Consider the following 14,764-nt stretch of genomic DNA (forward strand, 5'->3'; position numbering starts at 1 on the left):
ATATCTTAGTTAGTGCGGTGATTGGTGGTATCTCGCTAGTTCCACAACGCAGTGGTACCTAGTTGTAGCTATACAGTGGTTGGGGATGGTAAGAATTGGCTGGGGTTGTTGCCTCCGTCTCTGTGGGTCTCGCATTTGTACCACTCTGTCTGGCGTCACCCCTCCCGGTGCCCTGAGTGCTTATCAGTCGGTTCTGGGGCTTGTCAGTGTCCTTTCCTGTTTAGTCGTTTGTCTTAATGCTGCTTTGGTTTTAGTCTCTGGTATCGAAGAGCCAGGTTTTTAGTAATTTTCTGAATTCATGGTGATCTCCCAAACAGTTAAATTGCATCCCTTACTGTATTGGCTCAAGATATGTAATGTTGGGGCCTTCAATCCCTGTCGTGAAGCCCTTCACGATAAAATTATTCTGCATAATTCTCTGAAAATACCATGGTTAAGCTATATCAAAAATGCACTGATAACGTGACTGTTTAAGTCACCAATGAGGATTACACTTGTATCTACTTCCAGAAATTACACCTCTAACAGCTACGATATAATTTCCAATAAATCTCCTATTATAGCATAAATTTATAATAATACACATTCTTTCAAGTTTACTATATCCCACCATTTCAGTTTTGTTCCCAATATATTGATCCTACCCAATCTCAGATGGTCTATTGCGATTCCTGAAACCCCCCACACTATACACAGAAAGCCTGCGTAGGGTCGGGTCACCCTTTGCAACCCTTTCTTGAAGGTTCAGCACAGATTTCCAAACCATGTAGCACTGACATATCAAGCATCCAGGCCTCCTGGAGACAAATTATGTTACTGGGGTAACTAAACATCAGAATTTGCACAGAGGTGATTGAAACCACTCGTATTCCACAAAACAAGTTTTACAGAATCACTTCACTGTTCTTTTTGTACATCAATCGCTTTCCCATGCAGCAAGACCAGAATAAAGGCCCAATCATATGTTACAACTCTTTCCCACATCGTATTCACAACACCACCATTTTCTTTTTTTCATTTATTGTTTACTTGAATTACTAACGGGTCCCTGGGCATGAATACCTGATTACTTGATGTTAAACCTGCCTTGCCTGATGATGTTGCCTGATCAACTGTATCAGCTATTACAAATCCCACTTGGTTGAAAGCCATTGACTCTGACAGCACAATGTTTTTTTTATCAATTCAGAGAAAGCCCCCAGTTTTATTACATCAATTCTTCCACTATCAATAAACTCCACCTGTGCAAAATCTTTCATAGTGACTGATTTTAATAGTTGGACTTCCCCAAACAATGGAATTACAAACTGTCTATTCAGTGAGAAAAAACCTCTAACTGGAAATGTTCTCTCTAGAGTGATACAGGCACATTTCTCTCTCTGTATTGAGTTGTTTTCTTTCCCCAAGGTCTGCTGATTCCCAGAGACCAGGTCTTCCTGTCTTGGCAATTTAAAGAGCTGCTTTTTTTAGACTCATGGTCAGAACCTACCTTCTCCACCTCCAAATTTAGGCCCCTTTGACTCACACATGTGGACCTTTTTATTTCCATAGTTTGGAAAATCAGGAAACCATTTGGGGTCAATGGCTGCTGCTGCAGCATCGGCACAAACCTTTGAGCTAAAGGCTGTAATATCACTGAAGTACTCCGTTCCCCCCTGGTCTACACTTTGCCCCAGTGACCTTCTTTTACCTGGGTTTGTACTAAGATCCTTTTCAATGTGCTATATTAGACTATCCAAATCACCCCCAGGTCCATCTGAATAAATGCTATAAATGCTATAAATTCTAGTATCCTCAGGCATACGCTTAGCCGGTTGGGCTTTTGGATCAAAGAAGCTTTATATCGACCCTTTGCCTCTGTTAGGGATCATCAGAGCATTTCTTTTATCATGTTTAGTACCCAATTTAGTAAGCTTCACATCACTCAAGCCTCTGTGTGTCTGGCTTCATTTTTCCCCTACCAAGTGCATTGTGGGACTGTACATGCTCCTTAAATATCACCACTTGCTCTTGAGTAGCCGTTTCTTCCCAAAGGGGTATAGCAATATTAATCATCAAGGCACGCAGACATTTTCAAGACCCTTTACCCCCCTGTTTGGGAACATTCTTCATATTTTTGGATTTCTTTTGCTTTGTTTTTTGTTTCCCCACTCGTTCAAACTTGAATTCAGTTTCAACCTCTACTTTATCGATAGTGGCCCTATCTCCCCAATAGACACCTCTGAGATATCACCTTTAGATACTGAATCACTCCTCATCAGACTTCTCTCTGTTGACAAATTCACATTCTCGTCCTCCTCACTTGATGCATTTATTCTAACCTCTGACACTTTTTCCGACATGTGCCATACTATGGAGGAGAACCAGTCAACTGGAGATCTCCTATCTTGCCCTTGAAATGGCATAGTTTGGGTACCCTTCTAGTTGTCTGCCCCCTTCATATTGCTAAGATCATTTCTACAATGGCAACAAGGGACTGCTTTCACAATTGCTTTGCCCATTTGGGGCTTATCATATGCAGTAACAAAACCTTCTGAAAATTTAATTTTTTCCAACAACTCTTTCAGTACTGACCGTACCTCCCATATCTCATAATGTCAAATGTCATGCCCTTTGTCCACAGAATTCAGTACAGGAAACGACATGACATCAAATATTTGATAACCCTGGCTACCTCTCTGATCAAGAGAAAAAGATAATTTTGCCGCCAAAATGGCAGCCTGTGAAAGATGAGAATACACAAAACATAAACATCCCTTCGTCTTTGTCGATTCATCTACCAGAATCAGGGAGGACCCTGTGACAAGCCTAGGTGTCATACGATGTAAGGGAACATCTTTCCTTCTGTCCCAGGCTGGTGTATTAGATGCCTGTAAATCCAATGGAAGGCAAACTCGCTGCACCAATTTCCTAGATATACCTGGGGCCCCGAACTGAAACATCTGAAATGTTATCAATATGTTGACATGATAATAACTCCTCTACATCAATATGTGTCAAAGAGCAGGATGTATTAGAAGTGTCCTGTTTTAAGTCTCCATTCGATATACAGGGACATAATCCTTTCCCCACCATATATTGAGCAGTAGGCACATGTACACTGGCTAATCCACCCGAAAAGTGATTATTAGTTTGCGATACTTGTGGCACCGATTTTTCCATACCTGCCCCTGCATCGGCCATTGTTCGTTCATCCTCCATGTGCACATTTTTTACATTCTTCATTTGGCTTAGGTCATCGACACACACCTCCTTTTCTGATTCCCCTAGGAGTGTGGGCAATTTGCTAGAGCCCTTATTACCGACCATGCAACTTTTGTTTTTCTGGACCAACTTTCTTGTCCTCCGTCATCCTTTTTTTGCTCCGTAAATCGTATACTGTATGGTTGATCCTGACATGTCAGAATGGTACTTGCTAGGATGTGAGTTCTTAGCAGTACCTCTGTGCACAGGCAGAGCCAAGCCTCCTTTTTGAATGTAACAGTTTTTCTTTCCAAAAATCAGGGAATGGTCTTTAGCCCGCAGTGACCTCCCCCTACTTGTTTATAGAGAATGATGTATGCACACCCAAACGGTCCTATCAAAAGCCACTGACTGGACAATTCAACCAAACCATCCAAGTTGCAAAATCTTCCAAAACCAACTTTATTTTTTTTAAACTTCGATTTGCAGGGGCTGGTTCAAAGGAGCATAACCACTCCCAGCTCAGTTACAAAGTATGTTATCCATGTTCACAATCTTATCCAAACAATGGCGGATTTTTCTTAAAACCAAGTCTTTACAACAATTTTAAATTAATCCCGTAGTCAGCAGAAATCCAAATTGCAGTTCATTAGCGGGTTAAAGACAATAATAAATATATTTAATTATTTGCGGTATATCGTAGTTCTTAGAACTACTCGTTTGTTATCAATCTGGAAGGCATTCGGCAATACAACAACTGCCAGTTGATTCAATTTTACGAGATCCTGTAATTAAGGCTGCCTTGAAACTGATGTGCAGTGTTGCACGAGGATCGATCAGTTTCTTTCAGGACAACAACCGCTGAGCGCCAGGCCTTCGCCCGGCACCACTCTCAGTAGCCGTGTGTGTGCAGGCGAAGGAACAGGCTTCTCCCGCTTCCTAAATTTTGGCAGCAATCAATAAATTGCAACAGTTTCTAGATTTGCTTTTTCTTTAGCTACAAAAGTAGCAGGGAAATGGCAACGCAGCAGACTGCTATTTAATCAATGTCAATATCAGTGCAAACGCGTGTGATACGCGCGACACACATTACAAATCTCACATGAATGAGGTGATAAATCAGTTTCTTCCGGCCCTCATCTACCTCCAACTGTTCACCGCCTCGTGCCAACTGCTGCCACACATCCACCTCTTCATGTTATACCTCTTGTTGCTGTCTACACTCCTCTTACGAAAAGGAGGGTCTCCTAAGAGAGCCACTTCTTCCATAACAATTGTGGGGCTGAGGGCACTAAGGGAAACGTTTTGACGTAAAAAAAAAAAAAAGGTTTTACAGAGTTTTTCAATTTTTCTATTTTTGGTGGTAAAAGGGAAAGCATTTTTTAAGTTAACAAAGCGGATCACAGAGGGTTTCAATCTGGATTTTTTTGGGGAGCGGGGAGAAGAATGAAAGATATCCAACAAACTAACAACCTCAAAGGGCTTTTACAAAGGATTTCATTTCTTTTGGGGTTGGAAGGAAGGAAAGGGTAGGGAAAGGGAGTCAGGCTTTAAGGAATTTCTGAAAACAAGCACAATCCAAAATAAAATGACACTGGCAGTGAATTAAATTAAAAAAATACACAGCGATTGTGGCGACCGAACAAACATTTCTGTTCCACAACGTTTTCCGTCCTCTAAAAGCCAACCTCAACTTTCAGTGAACCGAAAAGTGAGCTGGGATCTGTATCCGTCTAGAGAACTTCACCAGAACTTCAGCAGAGAATAAGGGTTCTGCTTGGCCTCCTAAGCTCTTCGCTAGTTCTGTTTGGCCTGCCGCATACACAAAAGGCTTTGCATGGGATCAGGAAGGTTTTGAGATGCTGGTGTGCCACGTAATATCTACAATTTTGATCTTTGTATGTGAGTTATGATACGGCTAGCAGCTCCATTGAATTCATTGTAAATGATCTCACTGTGCCCGAAGGGAATGTTTAAGTACATCTGAATAACAGGATTTATGCTACTTGCAAACTGTTGTGTGTGGCACTTGCGCCGCTGCTATGAAATCATTTCAGTGCGCTCCAGAGTTTTCTGAACTGGACAGGCTCGCTGGCTCTATAACCAATCTACTCCTCTCTACATTGTAATTTTAATTGGTTATTTTTAACAGCTTAATGCCCAGCAGTTTCTAAGCGCGGACCTGGGGATCGAACCTGTGTTGGTCTGTGTGGACTTGCTTCCAAGACGAGTGCATTGCCGCTGAGCTATCCTCCTGAGACTGAAGAGTGTAAAGCAAGAGAGGTGGGGTGCAGATGAGCCCATGGGTGGCTTCTTTGCACCCCCCTTGGCAGAAATGCACTTATTTTTGACCTCTTCATCAAATAAGTATGGCACTCCAAATAAACCCCCCTCATGGCACCCTTCTTCTATATGAAACATCCATCTATGTTAATAAGATTTCCGGTCTCAGTAAGCTTCTCATAATTTCCTGGAAATTTGTAGAGGACGAGCTTCCATAAGTGTTTCCTAAGTAGGAATTCCTGGGTCCCTTGAGAAGGATGCCCCCGGCCCCAGCTGTTAGTGAAAGCCAAGGGAATACATCTAAACCTGAATGCAATCGATGTATTAAAGACGTCCAAATAACTCTGTGAGAAAAAACTCAACAGAGCTGTGAGGGCGTGACCAATTGTGGTCTGCGCTCACTGTGTTATGTTGTGTTATTCCAATCTAGCGGCACGCGTCTGTCACCACGGTACTGAAGAACCCTTCGTAGTATAATTCTGGACGTAACTCAAGGAGCTGGAGGCAGCTCCTAGGGAATGGGATACATTTGTAGAAGCTTTCTGAACTTCCTAGGGTCTGGAACGGTGGGAGATCTCCTTCAACACCCAGAAACCTTCCATGCAGGAAACAGTAAGAATCCAACCCACTCTGGCAAATAATGGTGCAAACATAGAAGGGTTCTGCACAGAACAGTGGAGGCACTGGGAACTGAGGGTGTGGCTAACCTGTTGCCCTCTAAATGCGCCAGTGTTGCTTCAACAACTGCATGTTCTTCATCAAGTGACATGGTAGGGGAGGAATGGCCAGGAGGACGCTGTCGACGCCAGTTCTCCCACCCTGTGGAGTGCCCCTCCCCATGATCTCCTAGGCCTTCCACCCCATTCGCTTCTATGCACTCATCTTCACTGGACCACCTTCTCCATTTTGCATTTCCTGATCGTTTGTGATCCGTAAAACCAGTGCTATGTTCATTTTACCGCACTGTATCTTTGGCCCCTTGCTGAACTTGCTACAAAAGCAATTGAAAAATAAATAAATAGACTAAAAAGAAGAAAGTGCAAGTGGGGCAAGGTGAGATTTCAGAGGTACAACTGCATCACTCTATTTTTAACTTCAATGCCTTGATCACTATTCTGTCCATAGCTATGAGAGAGCACTGCAGTTTAAGCCACTGTTATTCATAAGTCTTCAGCTTTCCTTCATTCACGTCCTGGGAGGCTCCTATAATTTTTTGGATGCTAACTTAACCACAACTGCCTATAGTATAATATGATGATACAATATAATATAACATAATATACTTAATATATGGGTTTATAGTGATTATTTCTAAAAAAAAAGATTTGAATCACACAACTTTAGAAAACAAAGTTTCAAAAGAAAAAGCTTCGACAAGCTATATTTAACATGCAAAAATGCATTTCTTTCTAAACCAATCATTCGACAATAGACATGGACTGGTTTCAATTGGAATGCACTTTCACATGTTAAAAGTAGCATTTCAGCGCTTTTTTTGTAACTTTAAAACGTTACATGGAGCTGTGCAGTGCTGAAATGTCAGCACTGGCCAGCCCCTTGCAACGTTTTAAAGTTTTGTGTATATTGGGGGGTTGCCCCCAGTCCCCCAACCCCCACAAAACCCCCCACCCCCAACCCTAACCCAAGCCCCAACCCTAACCCTAATTTAACCCCTAAACTAACCCAAGCCCCAACCCGAACCTTATTTTAACACTTAAACTAACCCTAGCCCCAATCCTAACCCAACCCTAACCCTAAACCCTAACCCTAGCCCCAACATTAACCATAATTTAAGCCCTAAACTAACCCAAGTCCCAACCCTAACCCTATTTTAACACTTAAACTAACCCTAGCCCCAACCCCAACCCTAAACCCTAACCCTACCCCAACCCTAACCCTAATTTAATCCCTAAACTAACCCTAGCCCCAACCCTAACCCCAATCCTAACCCTAAACCCTAACCTTCATTTCGATATGACAATCAAATTATTTTTTTAAAAATAACTATTCGAAAAAATTACTTCTCGGCAAAAAGTATTCTCATGATTTGTATTCGAAACTTTGTGTTTCGAAAAAATGACAGGATACCAATATATGGGAAAATGCAACTGCTACCGTACATTTTAAGGATATTGCAAGTCACAGAGGAGTCTCTTACCAAATAGAGGCCGAGCTCCTTTATAATGTCCCAGAACTCTAAGGTGACTTGCAATACCCTTTAATTTATGGTAGATGGTATTTAATTCCTTATAATATATGGCCACACACTGTCATTCCCTTTAATACACCAGCTCTTGCTTAATATAATCATCAATAAAACTTTATTTTGATAATGAGCCTTAAAAGCAACACAACCAATGCAGTACAATGATACAATAATTTGTCAACACTTAGGAAGTACCTTAAAGAACAATATGAAGTTCAAAGATGCCATACATATTAACACTTCAAAAAAAGGAAGGGTGACTGAGAAAGTTTAATTTCATAAAGTCCATATGTCAAAATTCAACAGGATGAACATTGCTAAACAGCTGTTTCAATAAATATAATAAAAATAGACACACTCCATGTAAATGCCAAATTTCTGAAATCTCAGTTAGTGAACCTTTGTTCCTATAGACAAGGCACAAAGCATAATCAAATCAAATAGCAGCAGTATTATTTGGAAAGTGTTTGTGAATTGACCAGGACTTCTCTAAGAAACGTAAAAAATAAATAGATTCAGTTTCATCTGGGCTCTCGGTCGTTTTTACAAAATGTAGTGCCTCCTTTATGCATCTGACATTGCATAAAATAGAGGAGCGCAGTGGCACAGATGTGGTCTTTGATGGTCGACAGTATTTTTCAGTGGCTGTACTTGTGGAGGAGGTGCCTTTCAACCCAGCATGCAGCCCATTGTATATAATCTCCATTCCCGGGTGGAGCGCTGAGTGGAGTAGACCAAGAGTGGTCTTTGCTGGTCGTCAGTATTTTTCAGTGGCTGTGCTTGTGGAGGAGGTGCCTTTCCACCCAGCATGCAGCCCATTGTATATAGTCTCTATTCCAGGGCGGAGCACTGAGTGAAGTAGAGCAAGAGTGGTCTTTGGTCGTCAACAGTATTTTATCAGTGGCTGTACTTGTGATGAATCAACTTCTGGGGCACCAGTGGTCCAGGGATGAATATTGGTTTCTAAACCATCAATCAGCCCCACACCTCTAGTACACCAGAAGGGATCCGAACAGATTGGGAGCACAAGCAAATTATAAACTTCCTTGTCCAATCGTGGATGAAATGCAGGCTTATCTCAGCAGGATCGTGGATTGTTGGTTAGTTGCAACACAGAAAAAAGACAATTATTACCCAATAATAAAAGTATTAAAATATCAACTTTCCTATTATTCAACAGACAGTTCTAGCACACTACAAAATACAACCCACCCTGTAAAGGAATTCAAGGACAGACAGTTTCCAGAAGGAAAAGCTATGCATTCTGGATACTGACAGGAGGGTAGTCACTAAAGTCATTAATTGCAATAGTTAAAAGATACTTGGTTTCAGCACAAAGGTTGCAATGGGTCATAAAATGCGACTAGGGGCCTTTGGAGAAGGGCCAGGGGACAGAACCACAATGTACCTTGTGCTTGTAGAGGTTCTTGATTCTCGACAAGGTTGAAATGGTTTCAGGTCTGTTTGCAGCTCCTGCGACAGATTACAGATGGTAATCAGCTGTGGGTATCAGGCACAGGCAGTTTGTTGAGCGAGGCTGGATAAATGGCTGCAAGCTGGCCTGCATGGCAGCTCAGGTTAAGGAATCATTGCCTCAGTGCTGGTTGGGGAGTCTGTGCTGGTCAAAGCATCTCGGACAACGCTAGTTACTGTGGCGTGATAACAGTCAGCGGTGCAGTTGGTTGCAGCTCGAGGGGTTCCACTGGTTCGAAAATATCCTTAAGGGTGGACGCTTGTTGATGCTTGTTGATGCACTCCTCCTAGTTTCTTTACTGAGCTTGTGTTGTCCTTTAAGGTAGACGGCCCAAAGCTGAGGAGAGTGTTGCAGGCAACAGCCTTGTCCTTGGTTTGGTTCAGAGACTCTCTGGCACTTCCCACCTAGGAAGCTTGCTTACAGAGACTAACAGGGCACTCTGTGTGCTGGCTGTGTACCGGTTTTGGAGCTGTTGGATGGTCCTCTAGATTCAGTATCTCCTTCTGTTTCCTGGGAGATGTTTAGGGTAGGGATCTTGCTTCCCTCTTTGGAAATCCTGGCCTTCCTCCTCTGCCAGAAGCTGCAAGGCAGACTGTATGTTATGCCAGGGTCCATATTAGTTTTTCTTGTTACTCCTTGCAAAGTCTTCAGATGATCTGCCCAATAGAGGGGCTCTGCCCTCATTTAAAGCCAAATGGGCAACAGTGATTGGTGTAGGCTAAGTCCCCACCAACAATCTCTTTTATGCATGAGATCATACCCGAGTGCTTTGAAACAGAAAAAGGTAAAGGGGTGAAAACGTGTAATACTAAGTCCCACGTATCTGCCTGTCTGTTGTGGATAAAAGGGTCTCTCTGGTTAATTGAGCTCTCTGTGATTCCTGATTAGAGTGGCAGGTCTCCCTTGATGCTGTGGCGAGAACAGACTTTCTGTCTACATCAAATCACATACTCATCCCCTCTGCATGGGGTCCCGCTGTGGGGGTGCCTACTGTAAACACATTTACCAGGCATGACAGCTCACTGTCATTGATACTTTAGGGCAGGAGCTGGCATCAGGTTGACACAGTGAATATGAAAGGGGTGCTGGGGTTTCCTGTCTCCTTTGTTTTAGCCTCTGCTGCCAGGCCTCATGTGGGCCTGTTTGAAGTATACTCTATTAGTATGTTAATTAAGTTAATTGCCGCCACCATCTGTAGAGGGTAAACAAACGGACAGGGCGGATCCATGGAGCCTTTGATAGTTAATTAGGCTGGCCATGGCAGGAGGAAAGTTTTGACCATCCCCCTTCTGAGATGCATTGTGTACTCAACCTGTCAGATGCCAACTAAATATGACACAAGGAGTACGTCTGTAGGCTGTGTCCACCCCAAGTACACAAGTCTATGTGTATGTTGTGCAGTGAGCAGAGGAAAATGTGTGCAGATTAGCCCCACATATTTTCCAGAGGTTGATCTACCATCATTCAATTTCCTATAACATTTAAAAAAAAGCCCAGGTGAGTGCACAGTAGAACAGGAGTGGTGTTTGGTGGTCTGTGGTGGACCGGAAAGGGGACCGGGAGTGAATTTATTTTACGTCAAAACATTTCCCTTAGTGCCCTCAGCCCCACAATTGTTATGGAAGAAGTGGCTCTCTTAGGAGACCCTCCTTTTCGTAATAGGAGTGTAGGAGTGTACACTGCAACAGGAGGTATAACATGAAAAGGTGGATGTGTGGCAGCAGTTGGCATATGAGGCGGTGAAACGTTGGAGGTAGATGAGGGCTGGAAGAAACTGATTTATTTTATTTTAATTGGTTATTGATAACACACGTATTACTGCAGACCCGTGGATCAAACCTGTGTTGCTCTGCGTCATCTTGCTTCCAAGGTGAGCCTGTTGCCCCTGAGCTATCCTCCCGAGACCCGAGTGTTGGATTAAGAATAGAATTAGAAGGAAGGGGACAAGAAAAGGGAGTGGTAAGGGGAAGAGGAGGCGTGGTTGTCAGAGGATGAGGAGGATAGATGGAGCGGATGCCGGTGGCTTCCGTACTTTGGAGGGGTAAGGTTTGGCCAGTGGAGGGGGTCATAGAAGAGTGTACTGCCCCAGCAAGACAACGCATAGCAACATAGGTTTGAATCCGGCACCGGTATTAAGGCCATTATAAAAGAACAATTATAAATACCCTGCCTGGGTAGAAGGCACAAGTAGAGGAGGATGAAGTTCTGTGTAAGCTCTTCAATAAAGCATTGCTGCAGATGAGGAATGGTAATCATTATGCGTTGGGTAAAGCTACAATCTGTAGACACATTCTGTGGTTGGAAAAACCAACGTGTAATACTCGGGTGCTATCCACCCTCCCCTGCCGGAATGGTAACATCCTCCACTGGTAGTGAGAAAGCATCTGCCAATGCGGTTTGAGATGCCGGTCATTCCTTGGCATGATGTAGAGCAAAACGCCATGAAACAGAGGACAAAGCATGGCGAATGGCACACGTTGCAGGATGCATTGCCTAGATGGGTTCCCCGCTACCTGTGGAATGGAAACGCTGCCTGCGCCCACATGAGGGAACTGTGGAGGCACGATTGCCCATTCTGGCAACCATTGCCGAGATTTCAGGGTGGAGGTCAGCCGGGAGAGCAGTAAAACACTGTTGTTCAAGATCCTCTGGAGGCTCACCTGCGGGGCCATCACCCCAACATCCCTCACTAAACTGAGCATGGAGGAAGACTCACAAGGGTTCCATATCATTATATGGATCTGCCACCCCTTTCACCTGGCTGCTCCTATCTCCTCGTGGAAGACTATAATCCCGCTCCCTCCTCAATCTCACCATTTCTCAGCCTCCTCATACATTTTCTCAATTACGCTCCTTCATCTTTCATCCCCTGTCCTAAAACTGGGTCTCCCCATGGCATTAAAGACACCACCAACATATCTGCATTCAAGATGGGTCTCCAGCTTCATATCCGACACTTTCATGTGGCTCCCAGTCATTCCCAGCACATTCCTGCTCCCATTAATCCCCTCGCCCCTATCACCACTGTCTATATGCTTGCAACATCTCCCTGTACATACTCCTATTTCTTCCCGTTTGTCCCCATTTCATGACCTACCGACACCAATCCACTATCCATATAGAGACCCGCAGAAACATTCTATGCCTGTGTTTCTATTCTCTAGTGAGGGCAAAACCCCAAGAAATTCTCAAGTTGACACTGAGAACCCAAAAATGTCTTATATTGGCAGCAGATGTAGTTTTGAGATCCAAAAAAGCTCTCCTTTTGGTGGCTTTTAAAGCAGCAAGTAAAAACTCAACATAAAATGATCATGTTGGTGACTCTTGGCAATCTTGAAAGGTAGCTCACCCCAAAATTAGTAGCTCGCCCATAAACAACTGTGCTTATAGAACAGCAGGAGTGGGAACAAAGAATATGACTTAAGTAAAGTAGAACAGTATAGCAAAATACTATGGCATACCATCATAGATCACAGTCACACCTCACCCACACCAGCAATCAACCACTAGGTCTACCCGTTTCCCAACCACACGCCCATTATACAACCAAGCTCCACTCTTGTCTGTGCAACGTGAAGTGGACAAGTCTTCATCATTGCAGTAGATGTATTGCCTATGCAGAGCTTAATTTGTAAAAAAATAAGTGCCAGTGCCCAAAATATCTTGACTCACTAATACCGCCAGTGTCAGTGTCAATCTCACTGAACATTATGTTGCTTTGTAGTTATGATTTGTATATCGCTGACATGCGCTCTCGAAATGGCGCCAAAGTGTCGATACAGTAGTGAAAGAGAAGAGTGGTTGTGCCTTCTAGGTGTGCCCCACCGCCCCTCCACCCCAGTTCCTGTAGTACAGCAGGACACTGATATGTTGCTGTATGCCAAAGGTACAGATGTGCTAGCATTGATACAGAACTCGAATTAGCGGCTTCACAGGATGTGCAACTGCTTTAGCATTGATGAAAGCGACATGCCTACTGCAATGAGCAGAATACACATTCCACAGCATAGATGGTGGATACAGATTAGTTAACGGGGCCCATTTCTTTAAGTAGTTTTTCCATGAGTGTGCAAAGAAACCAGAGCTCCCTATTACTATACATGAAGTAGTGCTATTGCCAATTAAACCATGATTGAAGATTTATTGAAGTGCGCACCCTGAGCACTAAATTACTCTGAGGAGCTGGCCATTTTGAAATATTAGGGACTGGGCCTGTCAATTTGTACAGGTTAGGCCAGAGATGGAAGTGTAGTATAAATCATTGGTACACTGTCCCACTAGTTCCTTTAATTTTTACAGAGCCTATCTTTACTCCAAAGGCTCAAGAAACGCATCCTTGACACTTTGTCTTTCTCCTGAGCCAAATATAGAAGCGGCTCAGGCCGGACATTCAAGCACTGCCCTTTTCCCAAGTCACAGCTAGGCGGACACAAACATGAATGCAGCAGCCATCAGGGCTTGCTTGCAGGCAGCCAGTACCACTAGTAGTGGTCACTAGTTCCTTTTTCCCACTTCCATGGTGATGTACGCACAGTGAGATTGAACGAGTTGCAGCAACTCATTCAATGTCACTGTGTGGCGGCGTGGAAGTGTGTTGCCTTGCCTGGCTGGGCTCAGACAGTGGGCTGTGACTGGTAATATAACTTTACAGTTAACTTATGTTATGTTAGTCTCTGGTGCTCTCCTACCTTTGTTCTCTCTTCCCCACTGGCACCGTTCCAGTCCGACTCGGTCAGTCGATTCAAAAGAGTAGAGGAGAGGAGGATTACTGGTCCTGTCGAGGCCCGAATGGCCTAGATCGTAAAAAAGGATGTTTAATTAATTTGCCATTGCGCCTTGGAAATGCGCCCCAGCCAGGGTTTGTCTCTACACTACCTACTGAGTCTGTGCATCCTGGTTGGCACACACGACAGTAACAGGACCCACGCCGGCACACGTTGGATGACCTGTGACCTCCGTTACTTAGCCCCAGAGCCCCGCAACAAGGCAAGGCCTGCAACTGCTGCTGGCCTGCTATGCACATCGTGGAGTGCTCAGGCCAGCTCAGCTGGTGGAGTTGGTGCACTGTGTGGCCATCGCTGGACATGCCAACGTCTCATTGTTGCTGGCATTTTTTGGGGCTTTTTTTGGTGTGAATATGTGTCTGTTAACATTGCTGGGAGCAGTCAGATCTCCCAAAAAAGTGCTGGTCCCCAAAAAAGAGTGTCAGTGTTGGCCACCGGCAAATACAGGCACATATTAAGCAGTGTCTATGGCTCGGTGTCTTGCCATACTCCTCCTTAATGTAGTGTTGATTCATTTGAATGAATGTTAATTGTTCAAACTGGAGTACTGTCAGGCTTCTCCTGTGCTCAGATAAATGTAAAGAATCGCTAGGAATGTGCTCTGCCATAGTGGACTATGGATTCTATTGCAACTCTTATAAGTGATGCTGGCCCGATGCACCACTTATGTAGTGGATCATCACCCCTACTTGAGAGATGCATCAAGTAAGTATGCATCATCAATCTGAAATGCTGAAGATTCATTATACAGTCTTCTAGTCCCATCCACATTGAGGATCCACGAATGAGTGAGTGTATCTCATGGAAGAACTCGAAAAATCTTTCAAATCCTGC

The sequence above is a fragment of the Ambystoma mexicanum genome, chromosome 3q, assembly GCF_040938575.1.
Source record: "Ambystoma mexicanum isolate Mex_15411 chromosome 3q, UKY_AmexF1_1, whole genome shotgun sequence".
Lineage (NCBI taxonomy): Eukaryota > Metazoa > Chordata > Amphibia > Caudata > Ambystomatidae > Ambystoma > Ambystoma mexicanum.